At 40.5% G+C, this 19,195-nt stretch overlaps 1 pseudogene; it reads right to left on the reverse strand.

Moving 5' to 3' along the window:
- Positions 1-406: 406 nt before the first annotated feature.
- The window catches only part of LOC101273789 (thymidylate synthase-like), a 45,998-nt pseudogene continuing 27,209 nt past the window's right edge, over positions 407-19,195 (reverse strand).

A 19,195-nucleotide genomic window follows, 5' to 3' on the forward strand; every position in this document is an offset into this window, starting at 1 on the left:
ACTGCAATGAGAAGCCCACGCACCGCAACGAAGAGTAGTTCCTGCTCATTGCAACTAGAGAAAGCCCACGTGCAGCAACAGACCCAACACAGCCAAAAATAAATAAAAACAAACAAACAAACAAACCAGAAATAGACTCACAGACATAGAAAACAAATTTATGGTTACCAAAGGAGAAAGGTGGGGGAAGGATAAATTAGGAATTTGGGACCAACAGATACAAACCACTGTATGCAACATAGATAAACAACAAGGGTTCACTGCACAGCATAGGGAACCATATTCAACATCCTGCAACAACCTTCAATGGAAAAGAATCTGAAAAAGTATACACAACCAAATCACCCTGCTGTACACCTCAAACACTGCAAATCAACCATACCTCAATAAAAAAAAAAATAGCACTCTAAGTAGCCATTTCCATTTTAATAGTGGGATGGGGACTGTAGCCTTCAATCTGAAAGTCTTCAGCCTTGAAGTCATCGATTTTCTCAACTTTTCCAAGGATTTTGAGCTTTGGGAAAGGCCTTGATTCTCCCTGAAGCTGCATTTTCAGCAGCTCAATGTGATCCAGGTAAATATGTGCATCTCCCAAAGTGTGTACAGAGTCACCTGGCTTCAGGCCTGTGATGTGTGCGATCATGTAGGTGAGCAGGGCATAGCTGGCGATGTTGAAGGACACACTCAGGCCCCCGTCTCCTGACCTCTGGTACAGCTGCAGGACAGTCATGGTTCATCACGTAGAAGTGGCAAAGGGCATGGCACAGGGGCAGGGTGGTGGGGTATGAGAGGAAGATCTTACGATTCCAAGCACGTAGAATGATTCTTCTGTCTTCAGGGTTGGTTTTGATTGTGTCAATCACCTTTTGCAGTTGGTCTACTCCTTGACCTGAATAAATTTAAATCCACATCTTTGTATTTGGCCACCAAAAGCCTCCACTGAAAGCTATAAACTAGGCCTAAATCCCCTTCTTCTCTGGTGGAGGGTACCAGGCTGTCCAAGAAGTCTCGGGACCCGTAGGCATCCCAGATTTTCACTCAGGAGACCCCGGCTCTTCCTGTGACCACTAAAGTCTTTTTATTCTTAGTCACAGTTTCAATCTCCCCTTTTCTTTCTTTCTTTTTTTTTTTTTTTTTTTTTTTTTTTTTTACGGTACGTGGGCCTCTCACTGCTGTGGCCTCTCCCGTTGCGGAGCACGGGCTCCGGATGCGCAGGCTCAGCGGCCATGGCTCACGGGCCTGGCCGCTCTGCGGCATGTGGGATCTTCCCAGACCGGGGCATGAACCCGCGTCCCCTGCATTGGCAGGCGGACTCTCAACCCCTGCGCCACCAGGGAAGCCCCCCCCCCCCTTTATTTCTTAAACATAGTAAACATACTTGTAGGTTTCTTCCAGTATCTGAAGTTTATAGGTTAGTTCATCTCACTTGCTGCTTCTGTTGACTCTTTCATGGTGAGTTAAAATCTTCCCGTGGTTAGGGATTTTTGACTTTCTTCATAATTTTTACCCATGGGAATTTTTGAGGCCTACGTTGAAGGTGGGTTCTTTTAGGATTTTCATTTGTTTCTGCCAAATATCTGGGGCATTACCAATGTGGGACAGTTTTATCCTGAAGTATTTATTTAAGGTTTCTCAGTCCAAGGTATTATGTGTTTGGGCTACAAACTTTCGAAAGAATCAGCTTGTGTTAAGAATTCTCGAGGGAGATTTTTCCCCCCTCTATCTAGTGACAGCATTTAGGGCTGGGCAGGCAATTTTATTTGCTGCCTCCTTTGGCTGTGGCTGGCTGATTTCTTGTTCACCCTGACATTGTGAGTGTGGCTTCTTGTGGTTCCACTTTATGGAGGGAGGGGATCTCCTATAGGACATCGACTTTAGATTGACCCTTATGATATTTAATGTCAGGAAATGAAGTTCAGGGACTCTGGAGTTGGGCAAATGCCCTCAGAGTAAATGTCAACTTTGGGGCTCTACTTCTCTGTGTTTCCACTTTCTCTTGATTTTTGGGTTTTGAGGATTCTTAATTTTCTTGGTGAGCCCATAAACGCCTTAAAACAAGATGTTTTCAGTATTCCACCCAGAGTTTTTAATTTCTGTGGGCAAAGCATTGTTGGCAGAGGTAGGCTGGGCTGCTTCCCCTTACTTTGGTCGGCCTTAGCAGATAGGAATTTCTTCCTTCTGGCCCTGAGTTATTTTCCTTGACAAATTGACAAATCTCAGTGTAACATCTACATCTCCTCTGTGAACGTACATATGATCTCCTCTGATTATGAACTTTTTTCAACGCCTTTTAAATGTTTTTTTAATTTTACAATATGTCTCAGTGGAACTGACCTCACTTGGGGCTACAGCAGAATGTGTAAATGGCTTCTCTTTGGGCTACTTGGAATGCCTAAATATACTATCCTAAATGGACATTTCCCAGTGAAGCTGATTTATGAACAGAAATCAGTGTTGAGAAATGATGGCATATGAAATAAGATTTGGGGGAAATTTCATGCATATTTCTACTATGGAGAACAGCACCCTCGATTAAAACATAGGTTATCCCTTTCTATTTATCGTCTTCCATAGGATGGATACACTAGTCTCAGCAGAAAGAGATAATCCCCCCTCATTTCAATCCTTGACATAACCGTTCGGGAAACTGTCTGCCATCTTGGCTGGACTGGGCAGGGGCTAAGCAGAATAAGAGAGTTTAAGGGGCTTTCAAATGTCTTTTTTTCTTTGCGGTACGTGGGCCTCTCACTGCTGTGGCCTCTCCTGTTGCGGAGCTCAGGCTCTGGACACGAAGGCTCAGCAGCCATGGCTCACCGGCCCAGCTGCTTCGTGGCATGTGGGCTCTTCCCGGGCCGGGGCATGAACCCGTGCCGCCTGCATCGAGAGGCGGATTCTCACCACTGCGCCACCAGTGCAGCCCTCCAATGTCCTGAAAATCTTCGGAATAATAAAGTCACGTGGGAGAGGAGCTTCAAGATGGCGGAAGAGTAAGACGTGGAGATTGCCTTCCTCCCCACAAATACATTAGAAATACAACTACATGTGGAACAACCCCTGCAGAACACCTACTGAACGCTGGCAGAAGACTTCAGACCTCCCAAAAGGCAAGAAACTCCCCCACGTACCTGGGTAGGGCAAAAGAAAAGAGAGACAAAAGAATAGGGACGGGACGTGCACCAGTGGGAGGGAGCTGTGAAGGAGGAAAGGTTTCCACACACTAGGAAGCCCCTTCGCGGGCGGAGACGGGGGTGGGGGTGATGGGGGGAGAAGCTTTGGAGCCACGGAGGAGAGCGCAGCCACAGGGGTGCGTAGCGCAAAGCGGAGAGATTCCGCCCAGAGGATCGGTGCCGACCGGCACTCACCAGCCCGAGAGGCTTGTCTGCTCACCCGCCGGGGCGGGCAGGGCTGGGAGCTGAGGCTCGGGCTTTGGTTAGATCCCAGGCAGAGGACTGGGGTTGGCTGCATGAACACAGCCTGAAGGGGTTAGTGCACCACGGCTAGCCGGGAGGGAGTCCGGGAAAAGGTCTGGAGCTGCCGAAGAGGCAAGAGACCTTTTCTTGCCTCTTTGTTTCCTGGTGCGCGAGGAGAGGGGATTAAGAGCACCACTTAAAGGAGCTCCAGAGATGGGCGCTAGCTGCTGCTATCAGTGCGGACCCAAGAGACGGGTGTGAGACGCTAAGGCCGCTGCTGACGCCACCAAGAAGCTCGTGTGTGAGCACAGGTCACTCTCCAAACCGCCCCTCTCGGGAGCCTGTGCAGCCCACCACAGCCAGGGTCCCGTGATCCAGGGACAGCTTCCCCGGGAGAACGCACGGCGCGCCTCAGGCTGGTGCAACGTCATGCTGGCCTCTGCCGCCGCAGGATCGCCCCACACTCCGTAACCCTCCCTGCACCCGGCCTGAGTGAGCCAGAGACCCCGAATCAGCTGGTCTTTTAACCCCGTCCTGTCTGAGCAAGAACAGACGCCCTCCGGGGACCTGCACGCAGAGGCGGGGCCAAATCCAAAGCTGAACCCCAGGAGCTGTGAGAACAAAGAAGAGAAAGGGAAATCTCTCCCAGCTCAGGAGCAGCGGATTAAATCTCCAGAATCAACTTGATGTACCCTGCATCTGTGGAATACCTGAATAGACAACGAATCATCCCAAACTGAGGTGGTGGACTTTGGGAGCAATGATATATATATATATTTCTCTTTTCCCGTATGGATGATAGGGTCTTGGTGCTCCGGCCGGGCGTCAGGCCTGTGCCTCTAAGGTGGGAGAGCCGAGTTCAGGACACTGGTCCACAAGTAACCTCCCAGCTCCACGTAATATCAAACTCCGAAAATCTACCAGAGATCTCCATCTCAATGCCAAGACCCACCTCAACTCAATGACCAGCAAGCTCCAGTGCTGGACACCCTATGCCAAACAACTAGCAAGACAGGAACACAACCCCACCCATTAGCAGAGAGGCTGCCTAAAATCATAATAAGGTCACAGACACCCCAAAACACACGACCAGATGTGCACCTGCCCACCAGAAAGACAAGATCCAGCCTCATCCACCAGAACACAGGCACTAGTCCCCTTCACCAGGAAGCCTACACAACCCACTGAACCAACCTTAGCCAATGGGGGCAGACACCAAAAACAATGGGAACTACGAACCTGCAGGCTGTGAAAAGGAGACTCCAAACACAGTAAGTTAAGCAAAATGAGAAGACAGAGAAGAACACAGCAGATGAAGGAGCAAGGTAAAAATCAAGCAGACCAAACAAATGAAGAGGAAATAGGCAGTCTACCTGAAAGAGAATTCAGAAAAATGATAGTAAAGATGATCCAAAATCTTGGAAATATAATGGAGAAAATAACAAGAAACATATAACAAGGACCTAGAAGAACTAAAGAGCAAACAAACAATGATGAACACACAATAAATGAAATTAAATGTTCTCTAGATGGGATCAATAGCAGAATAACTGAGGCAGAAGAACGGATAAGTGACCTGGAAGATAAAATAGTGGAAATAACTACTGCAGAGCAGAATAAAGAAAAAAGAATGAAAAGAATTGAGGAAAGTCTCAGAGACCTCTGGGACAACATTAAACGCACCAACATTCGAATTATAGGGGTCCCAGAAGAAGAAGAGAAAAAGAAAGGGACTGAGAAAATATTTGAAGAGATTATAGTTGAAAACTTCCCTAATATGGGAAAGGAAATAGTTAATCAAGTCCAGGAAGCACAGAGAGTCCCATACAGGATAAATCCAAGGAGAAACACTCCAAGACACATATTAATCAAGTTATCAAAAATTAGATACAAAGAAAAAATATTAAAAGCAGCAAGGGAAAAACAACAAATAGCATACAAGGGAATCCCCATAAGGTTAACAGCAGAAACTCTGCAAGCCAGAAGGGAGTGGCAGAACATATTTAAAGTGATGAAAGGCAAAAACCTAGAACCAAGATTACTCTACCCAGCAAGGATCTCATTCAGATTTGATGGAGAAATTAAAGCCTTTACAGACAAGCAAAAGTTAAGAGAATTCAGAAGCACCATACCAGCTTTACAACAAATGCTAGAGGAACTTCTCTAGGTAGGAACCACAAGAGAAGGAAAAGACCTACAAAAACAAACCCCAAACAGTTAAGAAAATGGTAACAGGAACACACATATCGATAATTACCTTAAATGTAAATGGATTAAATGCTCCCACCAAAAGACATAGACTGGCTGAATGGATACAAAAACAAGGCCTGTATATATGCTGTCTACAGGAGACCCACTTCAGACCTGGGACACATACAGACTGAAAGTGAGGGGATGGTAAAAGATATTCCATGCAAATGGAAATCAACAGAAAGCTGGAGTAGCAATTCTCATATCAGACAAAATAGACTTTAAAACAAAGACTATTACAAGAGGCAAAGAGGGACACTACATAATGGTCAAGGGATCAATCCAAGAAGAAGATATAACAATTGTAAATATTTATGCACCCAACATAGGAGCACCTCAATACATAAGGCAAATACTAACAGCCATAAAAGAAGAACTTGACAGTAACACAGTAATAGCGGGGGACTTTAACACCTCACTTACACCAATGGACAGATCATCCAAAATGAAAATAAATAAGGAAACACAAGCTTTAAATGATACATTAAACAAGATGGACTTAATTGATATTTATAGGACATTCCATCCAAAAACAACAGAATGCACTTTCTGCTCAAGTGCTCATGGAACATTCTCCAGGATAGATCATATCTTGGGTCACAAATCAAGCCTTGGTAATTTTAAGAAAATTAAAATCGTATCAAGCATGTTTTCTGACCACAATGCTATGAAACTAGATATCAATTATAGGAAAATATCTGTAAAAAATACAACACATGGAGGCTAAACAATACACTATTTAATAACCAAGAGATCACTAAGAAATCGAAGAGGAAATCAAAAAATACCTAGAAACAAATGACAATGAAAACACGATGACCCAAAACCTATGGGATGCAGCAAAAACAATTCTAAGAGGGAAGTTTATAGCAATACAATCCTACCTTAAGAAACAAAGAACATCTCAAATAAAAAACCTAACCTTACACCTAAAGCAATTAGAGAAAGACGAACAAAAAACCCCCAAAGTTAGCAGAAGGAAAGAAATCATAAAGATCAGATCAGTAATAAGTGAAAAAGAAATGGAGGAAAAATAGCAAAGATCAATAAAACTAAAAGCTGATTCTTTGAGAAGATAAACAAAATTCATAAACCATTAGCCAGACTCATCAAGAAAAAAGGGGAGAAGACAAAGCAATAGAATTAGAAATGAAAAAGGAGAAGTAACAACTGACACTGCAGAAATACAAAGGATCATGAGAGATTACTACAAGCAACTATATGCCAATAAAATGGACAACCTGGAAGAAATGGACAAATTCTTAGAAATGCATAACCTTCTGAGACTGAACCAGGAAGAAATAGAAAATATGAACAGACCAATCACAAGCACTGAAATTGAAACTGTGATTAAAAATCTTCCGAAAAACAAAAACCCAAGACCAGATGGCTTCACAGGCAAATTCTATCAAACATTTAGAGAAGAGCTAATACCTATCCTTCTCAAACTCTTCCAAAATATAGCAGAGGGTGGAGCACTCCCAAACTCATTCTACGAGGCCACCATCACCCTGATACCAAAACCAGACAAAGATGTCACAAAGAAAGAAAACTACAGGCCAATATCACTGATGAACATACATGCAAAAATCCTCAACAAAATACTAACAAACAGAATCTAACAGCAACATTAAAAGGATCATATACCATGATGAAGTGGGGTTTATCCCAGAAATGCAAGGGTTCTTCAATATACGCAAATCAATCAGTGTGATACAAGAATAAAAACCATATGATCACGTCAATAGATGCAGGAAAAGCTTTGGCAAAATTCAACACCCATTTATGATAAAAACCCTGCAGAAAGTAGGCATAGAGGGAACTTACCTCAACAGAATAAAGGCCATATATGACAAACCCACAGCTAACATCGTCCTCAATGGTGAAAAACTGAAACCATTTCCTCTAAGATCAGGAAGAAGACAAGGTTGCCCACTCTCACCACTATTATTCAACATAGTTTTAGAAGTTTTAACCACAGCAGTCAGCGAAGAAAAAGAAATAAAAGGAATCCAAATCGGAAAAGAAGCAGCAAAGCTGTCTTTGTTTGCAGATGACATGATACTATACATAGAGAACCCTAAAGATGCTACCAGAAAACTACTAGAGCTAATCAATGAATTTGGTAAAGTAGCAGGATACAATATTAATGTACAGAAATCTCTTGCATTCCTATACACTAATGATGAAAAATCTGAAAGTGGAATTAAGGAAACACTCCCATTTACCACTGCAACAAAAAGAATAAAATACCTAGGAATAAACCTACCTAAGGAGATAAAAGACCTGTATGCGGAAAATTATAAGACACTGGTGAAAGGAATTAAAGATGATACAAATAGATGGAGAGATATACAATTATCTTGGATTGGAAGAATCAACATTGTGAAAATGACTATACTACCCAAAGCAATCTACAGATTCAATGCAATCCCTATCAAACTACCACTGGCATTTTTCCCAGAACTAGAACAAACAATCTCACAGTTTGTATGGAAACACAAAAGACCCCGAACAGTCAAAGCAATCTTGAGAACGAAAAATGGAGCTGAAGGAATCCGGCTCCCTGACTTGAGACAATACTACAAAGCTACAGTAATCAAGACAGTATGGTACTGGCACAAAAACAGAAATATAGATCAATGGAACAGGATAGAAAGCCCAGGGATAAACCCACGCACATATGGTCACCTTATTTTTGATAAAGGAGGCAAGAATATACAATGGGGAAAAGACAGCCTCTTCAATAAGTGGTGCTGGGAAAACTGGATAGCTACATGTAAAAGAATGAAATTAGAACACTCCCTAACACCATACAGAAAAATAAACTCAAAATGGATTAGAGACCTAAATGTAAGACCAGACACTATCAAACTCTTAGTGGGAAACATAGGCAGAACACTCTATGACATAAATCACAGCAAGATCCTTTTTGACCCACCTCCTAGAGAAATGGAAATAAAAACAAAACTAAACAAGTGGGACCTATTGAAACTTAAAAGCTTTTGCACAGCAAAGTAATCCATAAACAAGATGAAAAGGCAACCTTCAGAATGGGAGAAAATATTTACAAATGAAGCAACTGACAAAGGATTTATCTCCAAAATATACAAACAGCTCATGGAGCTCAATATCAAAAATCAAACAACCCAATCCAAAAATGGGCAGAAGGTCTAAACAGACATTTCTCCAAAGAAGATATACATATTGCCAACAAACACATTAAAGAATGCTCAACATCATTAATCATTAGAGAAATGCAAATCAAAACTATAATGAGACATCACCTCACACCGGTCAGAATGGCCATCATCAAAAAATCTAGAAACAATAAATGCTGGAGAGGGTGTGGAGAAAAGGGAACCCTCTTGCAGTGTCGGTGGGAATGTTAATTGATACAGCCACTATGGGGAACAGTATGGAGGTTCCTTAAAGAACTAAAAATAGAACTACCATACGACCCAGCAATCCCACTACTGGGCATATACCCTGAGAAAACCATAATTCAAAAAGAGTCATGTACCAAAATGTTCATTGCAGCTCTACTTACAATAGCCAGGACATGGAAGCAACCTAAGTGTCCATTGACAGATGAATGGGTAAAGAAGATGTGGCACATATATACAATGAAGTATTACTCAGCCATAAAAAGAAATGAAATTGAGTTATTTGTAGTGAGGTGGATGGACCTAGAGTCTGTCATACAGAGTGAAGTAAGTCAGAAAGAGAAAAACAAATACCATATGCTAACACATATATATGGAATCTAAAAAAAAAAAAAACAGGTCATGAAGAACGTAGGAGCAGGATGGGAATAAAGACGCAGAGAATGGACTTGAAGACACGGGGAGCGGGAAGGGTAAGCAGGGACAAAGTGAGAGAGTTGCATGGACATATATACACTACCAAATGTAAAACTGATAGCTAGTGAGAATCAGTCGCATAGCATAGGGTGATCAGCTCGGTGCTTTTTGACCACCTAGAGGCGTGGGATAAGGAGGGTGGGAGGGAGGGAGATGCAAGAGGGAAGAGTTATGGGAACATATGTATATGTGTAGCTGATTCACTTTGTTATAAAGCAGAAACTAACACACCATTGTAAAGCAATTATACTCCAGTAAAGATGTTTAAAAAAAAAAAAAAAGACAAATGGGAGGACCGAACTGAGCTCTCAGGTCCAGTGATGGGGAATGATGCTGACACATGGTTACCCTAGACTTGAATTTGTTGGGAGGGGATACAGGATTTTAGATCTCAGGCATTTCAGAAACTTTCTTTCCTTTTTTCAGATTTAAAAGCCAAAACTATATAAATTGGTGAAATTTTCTCCCTTGAGAACTGATCAAGGCTATTTTAAACGGTGGGTTAGATCCAAGGCAATTTGCTGAATATTGTCATTATCTATATGAATTGCTGGTCTTTCTTCTGTAGTTTAAGTTCCTGTTACTTTTGAATGTTAATTATTGAGATTGCTTCAGTTTGTGTATGTGAATGCATATGTTAGATACGTACATGTGTGTATTATTTTGGGATGGTATCCATTCTGCCCTCCTATATTTCTTTCTTAATCTTGATTACAGTCTGCAAGACAGATTACCTGGAAGCAGTTTCCATCCATCTTCCTCTGGTTCATTCATTCGAAAAATATTTGAGTGCCTCCCTTGAGCCCAGTGCTGTGCTATGTGTTCATTCAAATTTATTTAGGTCAATAATTATTGTACACTCTATATTTGGTAGATACTACCTGGATGAATAATGCACCCTCCCTGGACCCAAGAAAGTCAGTTTTGTTAGATAGAAACATTTAAATTTTAGGAAAAATCAGTTGGCAGTTTTGCATCGATAAAATATGGAAATAGCTTCTTTAACTTGCTGCTTGTGAAAACCTCATCTTGTGTATTTATAGATTCTACTTAATCCAAGTGAACTAGGAAAATGTTACTTTTTAAGCATTCTCTTTTTTATTTTACCTCTTTCTGAAACACTTTAGGGTCTAATGTCTCCTTTCCCTTTAGCATTTAGCAAATAAAACATAAGTATGATTTCCCATATACATAAATGATCTATGCCAAAAATGAAGGAATTTTATCTTGTGTCCTCGTAGTGGGGAATGTTGCAGGTAGTCATATTTTCCAAGATCCTGTAAGGATTTGACAGGACATAAAGGAACAATGCCCAGGTATTTGCTGGATAGCTTAGGTTTACTTTAAATATAGAAAAATACCACCAATAGAAAATAAGTGGGGAAAACTGAAATCTAGAATTTTTTTTTTTTTTTTTTAGGGCTGCAGTGTTCTTATTTTCAAAGATACTTAGTAATGTGAATGAAGCAACATGATACTGCCTGCTAGAGATTGTAAGGAAATCTGCTGGAGTGATCGAGATAGAATTATGAGTCGTTCATAACTTATTTGCTTTAAGAAAAGGATGCTTTCAGATTATAATACCAATAGTAATCATAAGTTGTACCACTGAGTGTTTAGTGTGTGCCAGGAACTTCTCTAAGTATATTGTTAACTCTGATCTTCATGGCAATCTGCTATGAAGTGTGTATTATTAGGATCTGCATTTTACAGATAAGAAAATGGAGGCACAGTAAGGTTAAGTAATTTGTCCAGGTCACAACAATGGTGAGACAAGATTCGAGCCCAGAAGGACTGACTCTGTAAAGTCCGTGGTCCTAAGCTTTACTACCTCCTGTTTGCCTTTTGATTACAACAGTATGAACATTTGCACTATCCATCTTGTTTTCCATAATATTTTTGATCTTTTAATTCACTTAGAAAATCTTGTTTTTTTTATAGATTGTGAAAATGCCACCCAAGACATTGCCCAATATATTAAAAGATTAGTGGAGTCCAAATTTACAAATTGCAAGATGGGATATTTTTATTGATGGCGATTTGCATTCTGAAATAGTTATACTGTCTGCATATGTCTAAAAAGTATTATTAAAAAAGGAGAGAGAGAGAGAGAGACAGAGAGAGAGAGGGCTTCATATACACACAAAACTCCACAGTGATAAATTGGATAATTCACAGTGATGTCTAATCTTCTTAGGGAATGGACTGTTTTCTTCTAGTCTTTGAATGTTCATACTGATATTTAGAGTAGTATATCCTCATTGACCCCTTCCATTAGATGGTGGTCTAAAATTATGCTTCCGTTGCTCTTCTGTCCTCCCTCGGGAAGCGAAAGATGATGAATTCAGCATAAAGCTGGACCTCACTGTATAAGTACGTAGCCTGACTGCTGGGCGCATCAGGATAACTTTCATGATACATAGAGGTAACACAATGGAAATCACAGTTTAGAAATCCAATTTATCTTGCTGTGAATAGAATTGCCTCCAATCCTGATGACAATTAGTTTTGTTCCGTAACACTGTTATAGAAATGTGACATTGAAAAACTACTTGTAATCTACTGAAGCATTCGTCTACCATGAGTTCATGCCATGGAGGGAAAAAATCCCCATACAAGTGTTAATTCCACTTATGTGAAAAAACATAAAAGGGTTTTTCACAAAGAGCGGCCACAAGGTCAGGGTATGACTGCTGAGGTAATGAAGTGAAGGCTTCCCTGAAACTTTTAGTTGCTTATACATTCTATTAAAGCTGCAAAATTCTGCTGATTCTTTTTTCTCAAAATCACTGGGGTTGCGGCTCAGTCACATTATGGATTAAGCGGGGAGTGATGCCAGCCTTTAATGTTTCCTGGAACTGCATAGAGCCTGCCACTGATGCTCTTGGCTGGCCTTGACTTTCCTCTTTGGTTCCAGCATCCTCTTCCTCTTCTTCTGACATTGCCGGTCAAATCCATTCAGTACTTATACTATTGTGTCGAAAATCCTCAAATTGCACTTTCACATTCACTGTGAGAATAAAACGCCCCCTGGTATAGAGTACTCTAGAAAAAGAAAAAAACAACCCTGAAATATGGGTAACTTATTTGCCTCTGTAGGCAAACACATATCAAAAGAAAAGTCTGTAGTTTGATAAGATTGGACTCAGACATCTTGCAGCTCAACTGTATATGTGTTTATTGATCACTACAGGAGCTTGGAGAGATCTGGAGCAGGGCTGACTTGGGTGGGAATCCAAGTGCCACCATTTACCAGCTGTGTGGGCTGGTGCATATACTTGTTTGGCAAATAGTTCTGAATGTGAGTTTCTTCATTGGTAAACGGGGGATAATAGCTATCTGGCATGGTTATTGTGGAATTAGGTGTTATGTATACAGTGTGCTTAGTATATCCTGAGTGTTAAGTGCTAGCTGTTATTATCAGGCTATGTGACTTTGTTCCCACCCTTAAGGAGATTGTTCTGGAAGAAGAGAGAAAGCATGCGCATAAATATCTGTGCTTCAAGGCAGAAGGGATGAAGGCCATGAAGGAGCCTCAGAATGTCTTGATGTGCATGCTATGGAGAGAGCCTATTGGCTGGGATATGGCCATAACCTCTTAACTGGTCTCCCTGACTCTTGTCTTGCCCCCTCCAATTTACTCTTCATAAAACAGCCGTGTCCTTTCTTAAATGCAAATCCTCCCATGGTTTCACATTCCCTTTGAGATAAATTGTTCAGTATATGAACTCTGCTTAATTCTCCAACTTAGTCTCTTTCCCTCTACCTTTCTCATTCCCAAACATACATTTCATGTGCTATCTCTACTAAGTATTTTTTTAGTTCTGTATTAGTCAGCGTTCTCCAGAGAAACAGAACCAAATATGTATACGCACATACTCACACACATTTATTTTTATATACACACACATACATGCAACATGCAGTTGACCTTGAACAATGCAGGAGTTAGGGGCGCCGACCCTTGCACAGTCAAAAATCCAAGTACAACTTCACAGTCAGTCCCCTGTATCCTCAGTGCCAAATCCCCAATTCAAGCAACCTCGGGCTGTTTAGTGCTATAGTATTCATTGAAAAAAATCCCCATATAAGTGGACCCATGCTGTTCAAACTCATGTTGTTCAAGGTCAATTGTGTATGTATGTGTATATATATATAAATATATATATATAAAATAAATGATGATGATGATGATGAATTGGCTCACATAATTATAGAGGCTGAGAAGTCCTCAGATCTGCAGTCATCAAGCTGGAGATCCAGGAGAACCAGTGCTACAGTTTCAGTCTGAATCAAAGGCTGGGGAACTAGGATAGCTGATGGTGAAAGTTCCAGTCTGAGGGCAGGAAAAGACTAATGTCCAATCTCAAAATGTCAGGCAAGTGAAATTCTCTTTTACTCAGCCTTTTTTGTTCTATTTAGGTCTTCAGTTGATTGGATGAGGCTCTTGCACATTAGGGAGGGCAGTCTGCTTTACTCAGTCTATCAACTCAAATGTCAATCTCATCTAGGAACACCCTCACAAACATAGTAATGTTTGGCCAAATATCTGGGCACCTCATGGCCCAATCAAGTGGACACATAAAATTAACTATCACAAGTTTTAAGAACATGGCTTGTTCTCATTTCCTGCTGTTCTTTTGCACTTGCTGTTCCCTATGCCTGGACTGTGCTTGGTCTCCCGACCCCTAGCTCATTCCTACTGGATCTTCAGGTCTCAGTGTGAAAGTCACTCCTTCCAGACTGGGGTAGGTCCCTCTCCTGTGGTACTCTCCAGCTTCCCTATCAGAGCTTGCTTCTCTGTGCACTGTAATTTCCTGTTTACTTGTCTCTGTCACAGAGAACTTGTCAAGAGCTTGTCTTTATTGCTTCTATAATATATCTCCTGTGTCTAATGCAGGATCCAGCACATTGAGGTCACCCAATAGTTGTTCATTGAATGAATGAATAGATTTAGGGAAGGAGGTGGAAGTTGATGTGGGTCTTAGGGGAAGGAAGATTTCATAAGAAGTATAATGTCCAATTTGGGAAAAACAAGTACAGGGAATACCAAAATATTCACCAGGGAATTAAGACTTCAGATGTTTGTAGAGAGATTCTGAAAGCCAGCAGTCATTTTCTATACGCAAAATAATTGTAGTCATCATAAAGTAGTCTCCAGGAGGCAAGGGGCTTTGTTTTTCATCATATTTTAAGAAACTTTACTCTTAAATTTTTATGTATGAAAAATTAGAAGATATAGAAGTTGAAAAATAGTATAATGAAGCTCTGTATACTCACCTTAAACAATTATTAACATTGCCACATTTGCTGCTGCTTTTTTTTTGGCTGAAGAATTTTAAAGCAAATCCTGGACAATCTGATATTTTTTGCCCCTAAATATTTAAGTGTATTTATACATATATTTATTTATTATTTATTTATTTATTTTTGGCTGCACTGGGTCTTCATTGCTGTGCCCGGGCTTTCTCTAGTTGTGGCCAGCGGGGGGCTACTCTTCATTGTAGAGCACTGACTTCTCACTGTGGTGGCTTCTCTTGTTGTGGAGCCTGGGCTCTAGAGCGCGGGCTCAGTAGTTGTGGTGCAGGGGCTTAGTTGCTCTGCGGCATGTGGGATCTTCCCGGACAAGGGCTCAAACCCGTGTCCTCTGCATTGGCAGGTGGATTCTTAACCACTGTGCCACCAGGGGAACCCTAAATGTATTTATATATCTTTAAAAATAAGAATATCTTCTTCTTAAAAAAAAAATTAATTAATTAATTAATTTTTGGCTGCATTGGGTCTTTTTTGCTTTGCATGGGCTTTCTCTAGTTGCAGCAAGCAGGGGCTACTCTTTGTTGCAGTGCACGGGCTTCTCATTGCAGGGGCTTCTCATGTTGTGGAGCCCGGGCTCTAGGCACGGGCTTCAGTAGTAGTGGCACGTGGGCTTCAGTAGTTGTGGCTCACGGGCTCTAGAGTGCAGGCTCAGTAGTTGTGGCGCACGGCCTTAGTTGCTCCGTGGCATGTGGGATCTTCCTGGACCAGGGCTCGAACCCGTGTCCCCTGCATTGACAGGCGGATTCTTAACCACTGTGCCACTGGGGAAGTCCCAAGAATATCTTCTTAACCACTGTATCACATAATAATGGCATAAATAATGGCATTATAGCCCCCCCCAAATTAGCATTATTTCCTTAGTGTCATTTAATATCCAGTCCATGTTTGAATTTCTCAAAAATGTCCTTTTTTATTTTAACAAGTGGTTTGTTTTAGGTAGAATGCAAATAAGGCAAACATATCTGATTGTTATGTCTCTTGAGTCCTTTAAAATCTTTAACAGTATCCTTACCCACCCTTTTTACTCATGTCATTGACTTGTTGAAAAGTCCGGGTTAGTTGTCATGGAGAATAGCCCTCATTCTGATTTGTCTGATTGTTTCTGAATGGTAGATTTTAACCTGTTCTTCTTTCCCTTGTATTTTCCATAAACTGGAAGTTAAAGTCTTAAGTTCAGATTCAACATTTTGACAAGAATATGTCATAGGTGGAGTTGGGTACTTCATATTATATCAGGATGTACATATTGTCCTCTGGTTTTAGGGATGCTAAGAGTGATCTTCTGATCCTTCTGTTGTAAAGTTGCATGTTCCCCCTTATAATCAGTGAGGTGTTACTTTGGTCCCCCATGGATATCTGGTTATCATTATCCTTTTACCTAATTGTTTTGCCAACTATTGATGGTTGCCTGAACAATGATTCTATTAAGGGTTGCAAATGGTGATTTTCTAATGCTATAATTCCTGCTATATTTATCAGTTGGAAGTCTTCTGAAAAGAAGAGCTTTCTTTCAGCAATTAGAGCTATTTGGTATTCCAAAATAAAGTCTTTTTTTTAAAGACAGGCAAGATAAATTCTAAATTTATTCTCTTCAAAGGGCTTTTTAAAAAGTTCATCATGGATTTTTATATATTCATTGTATTTCAACCGATTGCAATCATTATTCTCTTTGATGTTCAAATTGTCCCATTTCTGGCCAGTCAGAGTTCCCTTAAGTTGGTTTCTGTGACTTGTTGACAAGTCCCTTTAAACTTTGATGGTTTCCTTGCTTTCTAGAGCAACAAAATGTTCCAAACTCTTCTTGTATTATTTCCTGCCCTAGGCCTGGAATCCGCTTTTCTTCAAGGAGCCCTGGTTCTTTTTAGTGGTTTGTAATATTTGAGTCCCAAATATGGTCAGTAGGGGTGCTCATTACTGGGCTGTTGTGGCTTTCAAGCCTTTTCAGTAGACAAGAGCTGAGTAATGTGCATTGAAAAAGCCCATGAGTTCATTCTGAAATTTCCAATTCAAATTTAACTTTGTAGAGTTTTTACTTAAAAAATTACACATTTGGTTCTTTTCTGAAAACCTTGATTCTTAATAACAGCAATATACTTTTCTATAGCATTATCATACTACATATATGAATAGTTAAAAATAACTACACCAATATTACTACCAGCAATTAGATTACTAAATAGAAGTTAAGGGATTTTTTCTTTTTGTCTTTAGAATATATTTCATTAAATAAGTATGGCCAAATACTGTGTTTTAAAGCCATTTAATTATTTATTTTCTCTGTGTGGTAAATTATCTTTTCTAATGACTTATACACCACTACTAATGAGTCTTCATTATACTTGAATTCTAATAGTATTAGTTCCTGGGGGGAGGGGCACTGGAGATTAGAGTTGCATTCTAAATCAATTAGTTAGAGCAACACAAAAGCAGAGAAAAAATCTGTTATGTAAATATGTGGTCACACAACAGATTCAATCTTACTGAGCCTTGTCAGGGAGTGGAGAACAGCAGATGTAGAATTTTCCTGCCAATGTGAATTATTTGGCTTCCTGGGTAATATCAGACTTCTGCAGGTTTCTTAATACACACCAAACTATGGATACCACCAGATTTCCTTTCACCTACTTGGTTTCCAGGTCATGTTGGTGTAAGCATGTATTGAACAAAAGGTTGGGAATGTGGTTAGGTTAGAAGCAAAGAAGGCAGTTGTCTTTCACCAGTGTTGAAAGTGGGAATGAAGAAGATGCCTGGTGATTTTGCTGCTCCAATGGTGTACCCTTTGAGTACAGCTAGGGTGGGAAGAGTGAGAGAGAAGTCAGATGAATTTTAGGGAAAAAGAGATGGAAAGAAAGGAAGGAGGTGTAGGAAGATAAAAATTACAGTAGTACTTCTCTACTGTACCAGACACTGGCTAGACAATTTAATTAGTTTAAGTAGTTCTCAGAACTCAGATCACTTTCACACTGTCTCTTTAAAATGGACCAGAGGGTGTATATTGCCAATACCATTTTAGCAAAAGTTTTTAGCGTCTTCTTGGGTCTGGTATAACATAGTGATCTTTTTTAAACATTTTCTTAGACTAGATATATACTTTGGGTTGAGGCTGAGACCAAGTCTCTCATTCAGTGTTTTTGTAGAGAAATAATTAGGAACATCAGTATTATAGTCACTTTCATTTTATTTTCCCAAGCCCCTAGCCTAGGGTCTGGCACATAATAAGTGCTCAATAAATGTTTGTTGAATGATTGAATTGCCCAAGTACTTTTCAAACCCTTCCAACCCCAAGATGGAAGGGGGAACTAAAAATATACTCATGACAATTTTATCCAGGCACACAATTAGATAAAGAGATATACCGATTGGAAATGCTGTAAATGTTGAAATAAGTGTATGCTCTCTACTAAAGTAAAAGGAAATATCACAAAAATCTGTGGATAATATAATAAGCTTTCAGTGCTAAAAGGAGCCTTGGAAATCATCCAGATCCTCGTTTTGTAGATAAGGACCCTGAGGATCAGACATGATTGTGACTTGCGCAGGGCCTCACCCTGGTAAGGGGCAGAGTCAGCTGGACCTGGTTTTCTGATTCCTCCATTCAGGTACATACTCCAGCCTAAGATCACGCCTAATGTCCAGGCGAGGACAGAGAGGAAGAACTGACTTTCACATTCACTGAACTCCATATAATTAGTTTGAGAACACTCGGAGAAATCAGGCCATTTCCTGAGATGAGAATTAAGTCCATAAGTTATGCATTTCAGAAAATAAATGAGAAAATACAGCAGATCAAAATAAGCTGGTTTAAACTGAGAACCACATACAGAATAGTCTCTCAATAGACCAGATAGATCCTGCAATATTAGAGACATTTTTGCAACGATGACATAAAACTATTGGGATGTCTGGGAGAGAGTTAGTCTTCCATCCCACCAAGAGGTTGAATAGAATGACTGGTTCTATTTTCAGTTTCCCTCATTTTCATTATGTGTTTGGGATGGGCAATCACAATCATAGTTATTTCTGTTTTGGGTAAAGGTTGGAGGACAAAACTAATGATGTCATCAGAGGAAGCACACAGAGAGTATTTACCATCCTGGAGCGCAGTCAACTGAAAAATTTGCTAGCACATCACTCCTAGGGTGATGAGCTTGGTGGGAGCTGAGAGTAGCAATGAGTTGTGCCAGCTACCCACTGAGGGTGATGGTTTAAAAACAATGGACTGAAAAATGTCATAAATTTGAAAAACAATGAACTGCCTGGTATCAGGGTTTAGAGATTGATGGGACTGGTGCCTGGAAAGCCAGAAAGAAGGAGTGTAGAAATCCACACCATTTTAACATTCAGAATGTCCCTTGC

Source organism: Orcinus orca, chromosome 11, assembly GCF_937001465.1.
Source record: "Orcinus orca chromosome 11, mOrcOrc1.1, whole genome shotgun sequence".
NCBI lineage: Eukaryota > Metazoa > Chordata > Mammalia > Artiodactyla > Delphinidae > Orcinus > Orcinus orca.